Genomic DNA, 14,314 nt, shown 5'->3' with positions numbered 1-14,314 from the left:
CGATGAGAAGATTGACACAACGTAGAGAGCTCGAATTTTACGTCATTAACTTTTGAAATGTATAAAAGTGTGATGTCAAATGTATAGAAGTGTATAAAAAAGTGTGATGTCTCCAATCAAAACTTCTTATTAACTGAATTATAACGGGTATTTAATGAATCCTGAACCGTTTCGTTAATACATTGTGGAAGTGCAATATTATTTCTTCTTCCTCCAATTCGTTACGGGTTAAATAGAAATTTGTTCAAGTAATTTGAAGTAAATTTTGCGTCAATAAAATTTTTATATTTTCCATTGACGAGCTTAGTTAAGGTACGTCAAATATTAAAGGATTAAAGAACAAAAATGTATGCGAAGCTTTTTGTGATGGATTGTGGTCGATTTGAAATTTGATATAATAGTGCCATTTAAAAAATGGACGCAGCAGGAAATGCAAGTTACAGTTAGATGAAGTACAAGTATATAGATTACATAGAAGAAGCGAGTGTATTCCTGATCCGTGCGCTGAACGGAGCGAAAGTCAGTGACCGATATTTCTTTTACTTGAGCACGCGCAAGTGTAATATTATCTCGTCCGTTTAGGACTTTGCCGACTTTGCATGCGCGTTTTTCCACGTTGGAAATCTAGTTAGAAATCTACGTGGAGAAAAGTCGGGCGTGGAAGTACCAGGAAACGTAACGAATTTTTAGCGCTCGCGGCATTAGTAATGACGCTCTGCAACACGAAAATAATAATTACAGTAATTATATCCAAGATGATACGCGTAAGAACGTAACACTTCAGCAGCTTCGAGGAAATATAATTTCCTGCAAAGAGACGAAAGGATGCGCTCTGTTGCGTTTTATTGTCTATTATACCGTAAGAAGAAAACGATATCGTTTTTCACGCCAATTTTGATGATTTATCGTTGTCTTCTTGATTGAAATTCTTCAATCTACGATGAGATAATTCCGGCATTATTGAAGAATATTTACTGCAACTATGAAGTTTCAGCGAGTCGAAGCTTTCCCATCCAAATCCGTATCACACGCGACGATCTACAGAATGCAACCGAACGAAATTGCTCGTTCGTCAATTTATTCCCATGACGTTCTCGCGGTTGTAGGGAAAGCGGAGTTTTTCCGTTTGCGATTCGAAAAGTCGCGAGCTTCGCTGTCCGTACAACGGCAGCTGTTACTGAAAACCGACCGAGCGCGCACGAAGAAGAAACGTTTAATTCTAATCGCGGCTATAGCGTTCTTACGAGCCAGGCGCGACTGGATACCGTTATGCCGGCTACTGATGTAAAAGTTACGCAAGCAGATATCGCCTGCGGTTATAGAGAGCTTCTGTGAATCTGATACCAGGGCAGGATGCACGATCTTGACGATCGATGAATGACAAGCCGGGCATCTCGGTACGTCCAATTCGCGTGGGAGCTGTCGAGTAGCCGTTTCTATAACCGTCTCTACTAGAGATGTCCGCTTTTACCGCTGCTTTAGAAAGGCAGCTCGGCACGCGACCTGGCATTGTGTATACCATACACTGTATACATTAAGCAAATTCTTACATGCAGAAATCTAGGTATTAAGAACGATGCAAACGAATCACGCGAAGGCATCGTAAGTTCAAAAAGTAAAAATTATGAGACTCGTATGATCCTCCAGTACGTAAATAAGGAATAATCTGCAGCATCAGTTTGGGACAGATGAAATACTCGGTTTGCGAGCGCCTATAGTTTCGCTCATGGCAAGTTACAGCTTCTCTGCGATTTAAATTGCAACCCTATCGCGAAATCGATATCCCGCTACGCACTGGCGCGCTGGAAAAATTCGCGAGACGTCTACTAATTTATATAACACCTCGGCCGTGTACTCTTCGATCGCTTTTCTCTTTCCGGCCGGGGGCCAGTGAAAGTGAGCGAGCCGGCGCGGATAATCGGCCGTCCCGTGCGACGGATACGCGATAACGCGATCGCCTCAACGAAACTCGTTTCTCCTCGTTCCCGATGAAAACGTCGCCGCGACTAGATTTTTTTACACGGTTCCGCGGACAAATACAGTAACGCTTATGCGTTGATTCTTTTAACTGCACGCGCGCAAAGTACACGATAGCTGCAAGTGCATATGTACGTCATGAAATTATATTTTTAGTAAAACCCGCATCATATGAAAAGTCATAGACATAACAGCTCAATATAGCGTACAAGTTTCTACGTAACTGGCATAACGAACGTTTATATAAAAATGCAATGATACGTCCGTAATACATGCACGATGTGTTACGAATGTGTTATGTATGACGCGTATGTAGTGTCCCAGGTGATTAATCGTAATTAACACGTGACAGGCGATTGGTCGATTTTTAATACGTGATAGGAGTTACGTAAAACGCCAAAGCAGTAACGACCGGCGAGATATACGACCGATCGCTGCTAAAATTCATCGTTTTTTCCGGCGTCTAACGTGTTTCAGAAGGGTATATAGCTTATGAGACAAGATGGATATCTACTTTGCCCAGGTCGCGCGCTTAGGAAAAATTTTCGGCGAGCGGCTGCATGTATTTTAATTAAAAACGCGAATCAGGCAGGTGGAACCTGTTTCTCTAATTCCCGAAAGACGGCGAACGGATCGATTAAGCGTTTCGTTGGCAACGCTCGCGAGGAGACGACAACACACGAGAGAAATTTAATTTCTTACATGCAGTGCGAAACAATTCTTCGCAGTTGTACTCGCGGTATTTTCATGAAAGAGCATTGCGAGAATGGTTATTTATATCAGTAAGTTGAAAGCAACGACGAATTGTCAAAGATTCGGTTTCTCGACTTTGTTGTCGCTGTGACAAAGGTGTGATTAAGAAAATTGCCCATTATCGGTAATTAACTGGAACAAAGAGGGACAACGCTACGGCTACAATGCTGCTGGATGTTTCCCGACTAATTGACGGCAAGAAAACGCTTTTCCGTCGTAAAGCGAGCGTGCAGTTAAGTAATGGCCACTTTCACTCATTTCCACAGGGCGACCCTCAAGATTTGCTTCCTTTGTATGAGAACTCTCGCGAATGAATTGCAACGCGACAGTCGCGGTTGTGTTGTCGCCACTGCTATCTACGTCTCACCTTTTTATGATCCGAGACAAAGCGCCGTCCATTTGCGAGTTCTCCTCGCATGGAGAAGAATCACGTGGCAAGAACAAAGCGCGAAATGAAGAAAATGTGAAAATTTCGTGAAAAATGAGAAAAATAAAATGCGAGAAACTTCCATTTGAATAGAAATTCGAGAAAAAAACATTTAGAAGAGCTCTTCTACGTTAAACGTTTAAACGTTCTACATGTAGAAACGTTTAAAGTGGAGTGAGCAATTACTTGCAATGAATGGCGAATGAATTTTAAAGAAGCACTGGGGACATTTCCGCAAAATACTAGGAATTCGGATAATTATCACGAAGATCGCCGGTTTACTCCTAGATATCTACAAACATCGCTGCGGACTTTTCTCGCGGATTATCCTCGACAACGGAATCGCAGAGAGAGAACTGTGCCCACCTCCCGAGAAGGGATAATTATTTCGAGCAGCCCTCTCTCTTTCTCCTTAGCCCTCAACACGGACGAGGCGAATCGGCCGTTTTATGCTCTATATAGCTCAGCCATCGCCGCAGAGAGAATTAACCTACCGTGCCCGAAAACACACTACCTTACTTAGCCGCACGAACGTCCTGGTTGACGGATAAATCGCACACGCGCGGCGCTTCAAAAGATTTCGCGTATAAGGAATTAAAAATTGAGAATAAAAGAAGACTGAGAATACTACACTCTCCCGGATTTGCTCCCATTTTGTTGGACTTTATTATTTCTTTGTTAGTTATCTTATTTATTAATTGCTGTTCTTTATTTCGCATACAACAGAGCAGCAATTTGCCAGTCGCAAATCTGTCGTGCGAGTGTCCGTACGGACAGAAAATAAACGATCGTCGGCCTTGTAGGAGTCATCATAAGATATATTAGCTGGAGTGATAACGGAGAAAATAAATGTTCAGGATATATTCAAATAAGTGTCTACTCGACCATACTGGACCATACCTATTTAATCATACAAGACACAAATGAAACCACACACACACACACACATACAGAGCCATTCCCTTGGATTAATTATCATGCGGCAAAAACATATGCAGCTAGTATATGACTAGTCATTCCCGTGTAAAACTTGGCAACCTCGAATCTTTTCACGTATTTTCTCTTACTTTTCAATGTCCAACGGAATCTCTAATGTTAAGTTTCGAAATTTCTTAGAAGTAACCTGAATAGTGTCCATTTAAAATCGATTAAAATTCCGAGTAGAATTTTTAATCTGTGAAAGCACGAGTATTAAATCGGGAAATTAACACCGATACCAGTTACGAATTAACTTCACGCACTCGATCGAATGAATTCGAGCCTTACAGACGGATCAGCGACACATCATCACTGTCAGACACGTGTCGCATTACGTGAAACTGACGGCAGTAAATTAACGAATCGTCCACGGTTCGTGGATAACGGTGTTATCGTTTACTGGGATAATCGAACGTGGAGCCGTACGAACAAATGCACGTCCCGATAGCATATGCTATAGATTTGCGACCAGACACGTAACACGCACGCACTCACTCACGTACACACATTCCTATATCGTACGCCGGTGTGATACGCGTTTATCAACCGGATATTCATTCTCGTTTTTCAACGCTTCCTCTACTATATTGCGTTTTCGCGCGATATCAGCCGGCGTTCGCCATTCCAGGAATCGATCGCGATCGAGAGCCTCGTTCCGTCGGCTAACGGCGAGAATGCGTTTCTCCCGTATTTCGCGATTGTTTCAGCACCGTTAAGTAACGAATTTATGTTGCGGTGATTGTATCTTTTGCGGTTATCACATAGTTTTGTTTAATAGTCCCTATCGATGTCGACAAAAATATTTTCCCTGATTTTAGAATTTGTTTAAAAGATTCATTTCTTTGCAATGATCCACTAAACGCATTGTAAGTAGTAATTGCATTATTATTTCAATCATTTTAAGACTGAAGAACTCTTTCAGAGTTTTAAGATAAATTTTAAAATTCTGCTGGATTCAACGACCGATAAGGTCGCTAATCGAGCAGCGAACCGTCGCTCCTTCTTGTTGAGTCTCACGCGCATATCTAACAATAAGTCGCGCAAATATTTAACAATCACAAGCAATTACCGATCGTTGTGCACGCCCATACAACTATCGGTCACTGATATCAGGAAGACCACGCGTCTCCGATAATTTTGACCGAATCACCAGAATCACTGACACGCGCGCGCGCGCAATCATCACATTTTCGCGGCTCTTGGCCGTATCGCGGACGCACCGCGGATTCCGAATATGTCGCGAAGTACCGAGATCGGCCGACTGACCGACCGGTTGTCAGTTATTGTCCGCGGTTGCCTTCGAACTGACACGCGGATCGCAGCCGCACGAAGAAAGGCGCGGGAGAGACTGGCTCGCCGTGGGACACCGTGGGCGATCGGAGTAGGGGCACCAGAGTGGGCAACGCAGGAGAAAAGTATACCCGGTGGACGTGACGGTGTGTGATCCGTACAGATATTCAGCGTGTTAGCGCAATTTTCCTCGATATCTTAATTGCACGAGACAACAAAATTATCTCGTTCTTTAATGAGATTTAACGAGACTCGTGATGATTAAAAGTCTCAATTTTTACAAAGAATTATAATAGAACAGCAATTTGATGAAGGATATATCATCTAAAATATTCAACTATGACATATGTGCTATTTTGTATCGTTTTGTTCTACTTTCTACTTTCTGGGGACTATATGGCTCCAGGGGTGTGTTGCCCATGTGCTATTTTTTAGTATTTATTTTGAAAGGAACGAGGGGAGAGTAGATAAAAAATTTCATTAGTTTTTTATAATCTAAAAGAACCATTTTGCATTTTGTATCCACTGTTCTTTTCAAGATAAATATTGAAAAATAGCACATAAGCAAAATATCTCTGGAATCATACAACTTCGGTCTCCCCTATTTTAAAACAACTGTATGACAGTCTCTCTCTACAAACTAAAAAAGAAAAATTTCCTTTTTTTTCTTCATATTTCTAATACTTTCCTCATTAATTGTAATACTCTTAATTGTTATTTGCTGATGTCGAAGTAATATCTTACGACGCGTATAAATATTCTTGAAAGATGATTATGAAAACTAATTTTTAATCTCCCAATTAGTTAGACAGAATCTGATGACTCATTCGAACAATGGCTATCGATTGTCCGCGACCGCGAAATGTAATAAATATTAATTTGCCGACTTTCTCTCCGGCGCGAGCACGCATTATTTTTCATTGTTCCTCGCAATCGTAATACGCGGCTCGTTACCGGCATCATATCGCGGCGGTAATTATTACGTATGATGTACACGGATCGCGGAAAGAAAGTAGCCGGTGAAATTACAACACGACGTGCGTATATAGGTACACATTTCTCGGTGTATTTTAAGCAGCAGCAAAAGCAATAATATGTACGGCCGCCGCGGTAACGCATAGGAAATGACAAAATTTGAATACGCAGGAAACATCACGTCGCGCGGAAATTTTGCAATCCGCGCAAATGGAATTGTTAATTATATACTTTCGGACGCGACATTTATGGAGCGCGTAATGACGCGAATCCATATACTTTCCTTTAATTTGCGTGGTCTACCCCTTCACTTTCTATCCTTCGCCAACAGCTCAAACACGGTGGTGTAACGCCATTCATTTAATAACCGGAGCAATGGCAGCAGGCATTTCTCATTTACGTGTAATTGCGGCAAATTTAACGTAATTACATCCTTTCGTCGCAGTAGTCCTTATCAAAAGAAAATTTAATTTCCGACGTTAATATATAAAACGTAGAGGTTGAATAAACTGCAGACATTATTAACAGTTTAACGCTGATTTTTTCTTCCGTGTTTTATAGAGTTATTAAAATTTAATTAAAGCTTATTATGTAAAGAGCTCAGAAAATATATAAATTATAATAATTACTCAATAGATTGTACATTTTCGCTTTATTCAGGAGTAAATTAATGGATTATTGTAAGCTCTCTTTACGATAAAGTCGTAATACAGGTAGGTTTCTTTTTATTTTGTTAATTAATTTACCAGGCTAATTTCAAGTTCAGTCTTAATTCTTAATTGAAGGAATACGATAATAATCGTTGAATTTTACTCGTTAAACTCATTAAACTTTGAACATCCGCTGTTGTTTTGGGCTGTGGGCTGCGGTTAAAGGAATTACTCTCAAGCTGCCAGAAGTGGAGCGAAATCAGCTACCGTGGATTAAAGAGCAGCGGGCTTCGTAAGTCACAACAGGAAGTCACGTCAATGCGGCGATGTCTGTCCCATTGTTCAGATATCATGCCTGAGTAGCGTTCAGGGACAGGCTGCAGTCAGACACGGTTTATTTTGGTATCGCCCATTCGCCGATCGGTTCCCCAACAACAAACGCGAGCAATGCCTAATCGCTCCAGATTGCTTTTATGTACGCCGATAGTTTGACAGGAGCTCTTAAGACGCTGAATCATTAATTCAGGCAGGATCATCGAGTTGATAATACACGTATTAAGTATGTCGGTGTATAATAAAAACTGATTTATTAAGAGAAATTAAAATAACGAACTCTCTCTCTCTCTCTCTCTCTCTCTGTTCAAAAATTAAAACTATATACTGCGTGTAATGAGCAACAGGTGTAATAACGCAAGAAAGAGCAACTAATATGAGCGAAAATATGATACTGCAATATTCGATATATAACCGAGGGCAAGATGAAAATTCCTGATATATATCCCGTGTATATCGATATTTCATAATTAATCCACTTGCACTATTAAACAACACACGTCACTTTAAATTAAAATAACAAATATATATCGCATGTTTATATGTTCTTTTAATTGGGATTTATTGACAGCCGGATGTTCCGAAAATGAATAAGTACGCGACAATGAACCAACGGCATGGCTACCGCTGGTCCACTCGGAAAATGTAAAAGCGGGATTTTCTCGTCGAGAGATAAAACATCGGCGATCCTTTAGAACTCTAGGATCTATTGTCCCGATGTATTATTAATAGGAGACACTATCGTGCCGTCGGAGGAGCTTTTAGCGCGCTCGCTGAAGATAAATATGGATGAAGATCCGCTTGTGATCGATCGGCGTGCTCTTTCGCGCGACGAATCGGAAACGTCTTCAAGTTTTACTCGCGACTAAGAACCGATGATTTGTGCCCGAGAGACGGGTTAACATCGGGCAATCTTACACAGGAGATCCGGTATACGTGTCTCGTGAAATAAGAATCGTCTCGGTACTTCCATCCGCAATGCGATTCGCGCTTGTTCTCTTTCTCCAGGTGTGTGTTATCGATTTCATGGCGCCGCCCGCGATGCGATCACTAGGAAAAATATCTAAACGTATTGTTTGGCATACGTGTGTATGTATGTGTGTATGTATATTCTAATAGATTTAAAGCATTAATCAAAAATGGAAAATATTTTCCAACCGAGCGATTAATTCTCCTTGAAATCATTTAACGTTTCTCAGTCCAACAATATGTAGTTGTGATGTAATATGAAATATTATTCAAAAAGAAAACATAAGGACCATGTATAATTGTCGAGCCATATATATTAATCAAGAAATATAAAAAGTCTATCGATATATCACAGTATCGTTAATCTGGAAAGCTACGATCATGACATCGGTTGCGACATTCTTTAGAATATATCTCGTATATATCTCCGTGTCTGGCAATCAGCTGCGACCTATTTTAGATCGATTTTGTATCTATAGATTACAGACAGCGTTTCCACGGGGTACCAGCCGTTTAATCCGCTATTATCAAAAGAAACCTCGATGTACGAGCTTGACGTCGATTAATGTTCTTACACGTCGGTTAAGTCTTACACGTGTCCAGAATAGAGCACACGATTTCGTCTGTCGCAATGATATACACGATAGCGGCTCACAAGCAAATTGTGAGTGTAGCGAGAGATAAATTCCAATCAAATCTTAAACGCGTAACGATTGGAAGATCAAAACGATGTCGTGTGATAATTGTCAAGGATATCGATGGGAGTAAGTGTAACTCGTCACGCGCCACGAACGGCAATTACGGTGAAGAAAGATGTTGCTTTTCGCAAAAGAGCGAGCTCTCGAGTTGCGCGTTATTGTTAAAAGCGCGACCGCTCTCGTAGCATGGGCTGTTGGAAAAGGAGAATGGTTAAAAGCACGACTCGCTTATAATATATAAAACGCGCGAGAAATACGATCGCGCGAAAATTATTGCGAGAGACTGGTGATATATTCCTGTTACAATAAAGTGCTGCAACTGCAAGACCGAAATTTAAATGGCGATGCGCCACAGTGCGGTTTAAATTTCGGCCGACTTACACGGCAAAAACGGCTTTATTGCGGTGCATCGAGAATATACATAGGGGTACGGGGACTTGACTTTCGTGCACCTGGGCCTGCGGTATTCGGGATCGCGGCTTTACCGGGCTGAGTTATGGAGCGGAACGACATTTCGCGTAGGTAGACAGAAGGTTCAGTTATCGCGAGCGCGATAGACAAAGTTTCACGATAGATGAGCGAGGCACATCGTGTATGATTCATGTCGCGTGTGTCATCCGGCTATAAAATTTTAACGATATCGCCGGTGCGCGCGATGAATCCTGATGAATCTCACGGATCGAGCACAGACCCCTTTGTCTCGCTTTCGTATATTCGCGATAAATTGAGCGCTATCTTCGATAGCGAGGTACGCAGTGTTTTATGTAAAGTATAAACTTTCCTTCCTTCATAAATCGTCACTCTTGGCGTGATACTGCGTAACGACTCACTTCGCTGTTCGCGCCGTATATCGAACGGAATCTCAGCGCCGTGCCGGAAGAAGACAATCGAGCGACAGCTGCGACACGAGCGCGGCGCTGATGACGAGCTGCGCTCGTGCGTTCGAGCGCGTTCATTTTGCAATACGCTAGCTAGAGCTAAAATATCGTTGCGCAACCATCAACCGCGGCTGCACAATGGCGCGAGGTACTGTCGAGTGAAAGGCGACGAGATATATCGCGCGTGGCTAGTACGAACGGCCGACACGCGAGCGATCTCGCGCAGCGACGCGCAGTAAGTACGCGCGAGGAGCGACGCGGAGGAAAAGAAAGATTCCTTCGCATTTCGCATCTGGCGGAACGAAATACCGATTAAAGCAGAACTCGCCGCGCCACCGCGAAATGACATAACCGGTCTCGCAGCACGGCCTTCTCTCGCCACCGATCAATATTCACCTTTTGCGAAATCAATTTTCTTACGGTCATCGTACCGGCAAATTATCAAGCATCCCGCATATATTTTGTAGAACCGCGCACGTTACACTTGTTTACGAGTTACTGATTGCGTTCAAATAATTCAATCCGTTTTTTATTTGGCGACCACCTACGTGCCGGTCTACAGCATTTTCCATGACAATTCGTCGTTACGTAAAGTCTGACGCCTTCTTAACCGGCGCGATCGCGGCTATTGTCTTCAGCAACGATAGTGATAAATCGTCTTTTAATTCCGCGCACGCACCGATCTATTTTGCGCTCTTGTGCTATTATCTTATCTTGTATCTAGTTTACGAGTTATACAATACGAGGATTGAATAATTCGTTGACTACAAGTTGTACAAATCGAAATTACGTAAATACCATATTTGTCTACTTTCAAGGAATTGGTAACAGGACCTCGAGCGCAATTAATGTAAATTATTTTATTAAGGATTTAGAAAAAAATCTGAAAAATATACGGATATAAAAAATATACTATATAATTAGATCATAAGTACAGAAAATAATCAACGTCAGAAAATAATAGCATTTGAAACTGCACGACGTATAAAATCTGACACAGAGGCAAAGTGCAGAAATCTGTTTATAGACAGTCCTTTGGCGGTCGAATATTCGCTTTTACAGCGCAACCTTAATATAGATCGACGATAACGCGGCCATTGCTCGGCTTTTATATATGCTTCGATACATACGCTCCGTCGCGCTTAACGGATCGATACGACCTCCCGTAAATGCACATGTCATTATCCTAAGAATTTACATCGTCTCGCGTTATTAAATTTCTTTTCTATGCCGCATGTGGAGCCAAGAAGAGAGAAGAGAAGGAGAAAAAATATTTTGGCCAAGAAATTATTTAAATGTAGAAAAGGCAAGGCGAATTAGCATGGGATTCATGTAATTGTAAAAAAAATCATTATCGCAATGAAAAATATACAGTTTCAATCCTCAGGCAAAGATGCAACAAACGAGACTGAAAAATTTGCAAATTTTACGACCTGTCGCGACAATCGTACACCATCATCCCGGCGCCGGCGATTCAAATGCCATGTATGTAGGTACACCCCAGCCGGCCGGGCCGGCAGCAACAGCAGCCGGGCTGAAAGTGGTTGGTATTAAAGAGCACGGCAATCGTTCCTTTCAAATGCCGCCCCGACATTTGACGAGGTCAAGACGGTGCGTGCACTCGCGCGATTCCCCGCGCGATGCCGGGAACGGCGCGGCGGAGTTGCTCGAGCAGCAAGCACCCGCGTTCAAGCCACGCGAGGGGAAGTGACGCGAGTAATTCCAGTACTTTCACAGAGCGGTATACATGACAAACGACGCGAGTGACAGATAACGCGCGTTGCGCGAATTACGGTCGTTGCAGAAGCCCGAAGCCCGAGTATAGACTTGCCACTCCGATTGCGCGGAACTGAACGTTACCGTAACGGCACTGTCAGCTGTTTGCGATTGCTCGTCCTTCGATACGCTGCAAAATGTGAGTGATGAATCGCGTAATACGCATTTGCCATAACGAGCAGATAATTGCGGGAGCAACGGATCTATCGGGCACGTAAGCCAAAAACCTCTACAATAAAATTCTGGAATAAATTTGGATAAGTTTACGAGACAAAGTTAGTCCGGGTTACCTTACAAGAAAAGTATACCTATATGCAATCTTTTTTCCGTAAGCTTCAACCCCAAGCTTCTAGCCGACGTTTTTATGGTGACACGTTTCAATCTCCATAATAAATGCTTCCTCGCTAGTCGGTATCATGATTTATGGGACACGTCGCATCGGCAATTTTGAGACGCAAGATTTACACCTCGGCTTACCGCGGCAAGCCTTCGAAATGACGGAGGCTGCAGTTCCCATGATGCTCGACTGATGCTCTGACAAATAAAACATGAAGCCGGCATAAACGTCAGTAAGTACTTGATGACACCCAGTCTGGAGCGACGGAATACCGATAGACGGCGGGACTTATTCGGGGCACCGAAAGCTTGCCAATTTCACCATTGCCAAGCCACCAGCGCATCCCCGAAGATCCTTGAATGGAGGTGGCGGCGAGGATGCCAAGATAGGACGAGTAGGTGAAATATTAGATTTTTCGAGGTCGTAGCAAAGCAAAACGGTGGCTGCTGCGATATGTACATACGTCCGCGCGCATGGAAAGATGCGAGAAGCCGAATGCGCACTGACGTGAAAATGTCAAGTATGGCGGGGCTTCGATACCGCAAAGCGTTTTGTTCTCGTTGGGTCTGAAGGTCTTTCCTCGAACGGTACGCTAGAGCTGTGGCACATTTTTATAAAACTCGGTCACTTCGTTTACTCGAAGAAACACCTAGGTGTTTATATATCGCGCGACAGCGTATATTATACATTATATAGTAGCGCAAACTCGTATGTATCTGGTAGTTGAAAATAATATAGAATTTGTTATTTCTATTTGATCGCAAGAACGAGATAAAGAGTTGCTGGCAACAAATTTGCGAATAAAATAAAAATACGATGTATTAGTTTTTCCGAACAGTCGCTATTCCATCTTCAAGGCAGAATCTCTGGAACTCTGGAACCCTCGCATTATAGATACATCGCACGTTTACATATATTCATGACGATATTTTTTACGCCGCGCCGTCTCGCACGCGATATCCTTCATCGATCATAAATATTCCACGGTGGTCGTAATCCTGGATTTATCTATCTATCCGTTTGTCTATTTGAGTGTGCGTCGCGCCGCGGTAAAACGTTTCGGACAACCGGTGAAGAAAAGCGGAAAACCGAACGGTCCATTTCGCCGGGAAGATTGACGCGTTGAAAATTGCTGCTTAAGTAAAACCTCGAGAGGCGAGTTATAAAAATGGAGCGCCGCCAGGAGCGAAATGCATAGAATGAATACTGACTGATATTAACGCGCCGAAAGAAAGGGGACAAAAACGTTGAGTGAAAACAATCATAACTTCATCAACGTAATCAAACTTCAATACCGTGCCGAGTATTATCGCGTTACATGAATTGCATGAATCAAAACGACTTTTGCGAGTATAACATGTAAATATCATAGCATTATCTAGGAGAAGCAAACGTTCTTCCAAGGCACTAGTTATGCTATATATCTAGAGATCATTGCACTCTGGTAACCGCTGTATAATTGGATGATAGGAATTCGAGAGGTCGATGAACGATGGAAATAATTAAATTTGGAGGCACGCTCGATCCGAGACAATCGAATAATGCAACAATTCAAGAATGAAAATTAGATTCGGAAATTTCATCTTCTGAAAGTTGTAACATTTATCATCGTCCCGTAGATCCAAATCTCTGAAACTTTGGTAATTCGGAATTAAGTTTCGAAGATAAGGGATAAAATTGAAACCTGAAATTTCAAATGCTAAATTAATTTAAAAATACGATAATCAGAAAAAGTTACAGTAGTTTGCTCTCCTCGTAGCGCATAACTTTCTAAACAATGTTACTATATACGTAATTTTCACCCCTATTTTCAACATGCTCGTCGTTCGTTCTTGGAAACCGCGGCAGCACGAAATAGGATTTTTTTCGTCGTTGCGAATTCACGAGATATTCGAAATGTTTATAGCCACTGACGATTACCGTTAAACTGGAAACCTTCGGTCCAAGATCGTGGCGGTTCTTCGTCATAAAACTAGCTGCTCCGTACTGTGCTTCCGAAAGCGGGAAAGTTCGAATTTTACGATCAACCCGGGGCGGCGATAGCGGTCCCCGCCGACATCGGAAAGCTCGTAACCGGAAGGTACACCGCGCCGGTAAGGTCATTACATCGTTACCATTAGGCGACCTCTGGTCCCTCCCTCTTGCCGTAGGGCCGGGGTGCAGTGCGGCTTCCTGCTACCGGTCAACGACGGGAAGTGCACATAGGGTGCATTAATGGGCGGGCGGTAACGTAAGTGTTTAACGGTGTTACTCCTCCCGACGCTGAGACCAGC

General features: G+C 42.6%; 1 protein-coding gene across 5 annotated transcripts in view; it reads right to left on the bottom strand.

The window, feature by feature from the left end:
- Positions 1-14,314, bottom strand: part of Gckiii (Germinal centre kinase III) — an 87,985-nt gene that overhangs the window by 30,291 nt on the left and 43,380 nt on the right. For 2 of the 5 annotated variants that reach the window (XM_071782563.1, XM_071782562.1), the window contains exon 1: positions 5,205-5,452. The exons of the other annotated variants lie outside the window; for them this stretch is intronic. The gene's annotated coding sequence lies outside the window, so the exon portion shown is untranslated. Of the gene's footprint in view, positions 1-5,204; positions 5,453-14,314 lie in introns of those variants that run through there. 5 annotated transcript variants of the gene reach the window in all.

Source organism: Temnothorax longispinosus, chromosome 7, assembly GCF_030848805.1.
Source record: "Temnothorax longispinosus isolate EJ_2023e chromosome 7, Tlon_JGU_v1, whole genome shotgun sequence".
Lineage (NCBI taxonomy): Eukaryota > Metazoa > Arthropoda > Insecta > Hymenoptera > Formicidae > Temnothorax > Temnothorax longispinosus.
The sequence above is the reverse complement of the archived record's forward strand: the minus strand, read 5'-3'. Positions and strand labels throughout refer to the sequence as shown.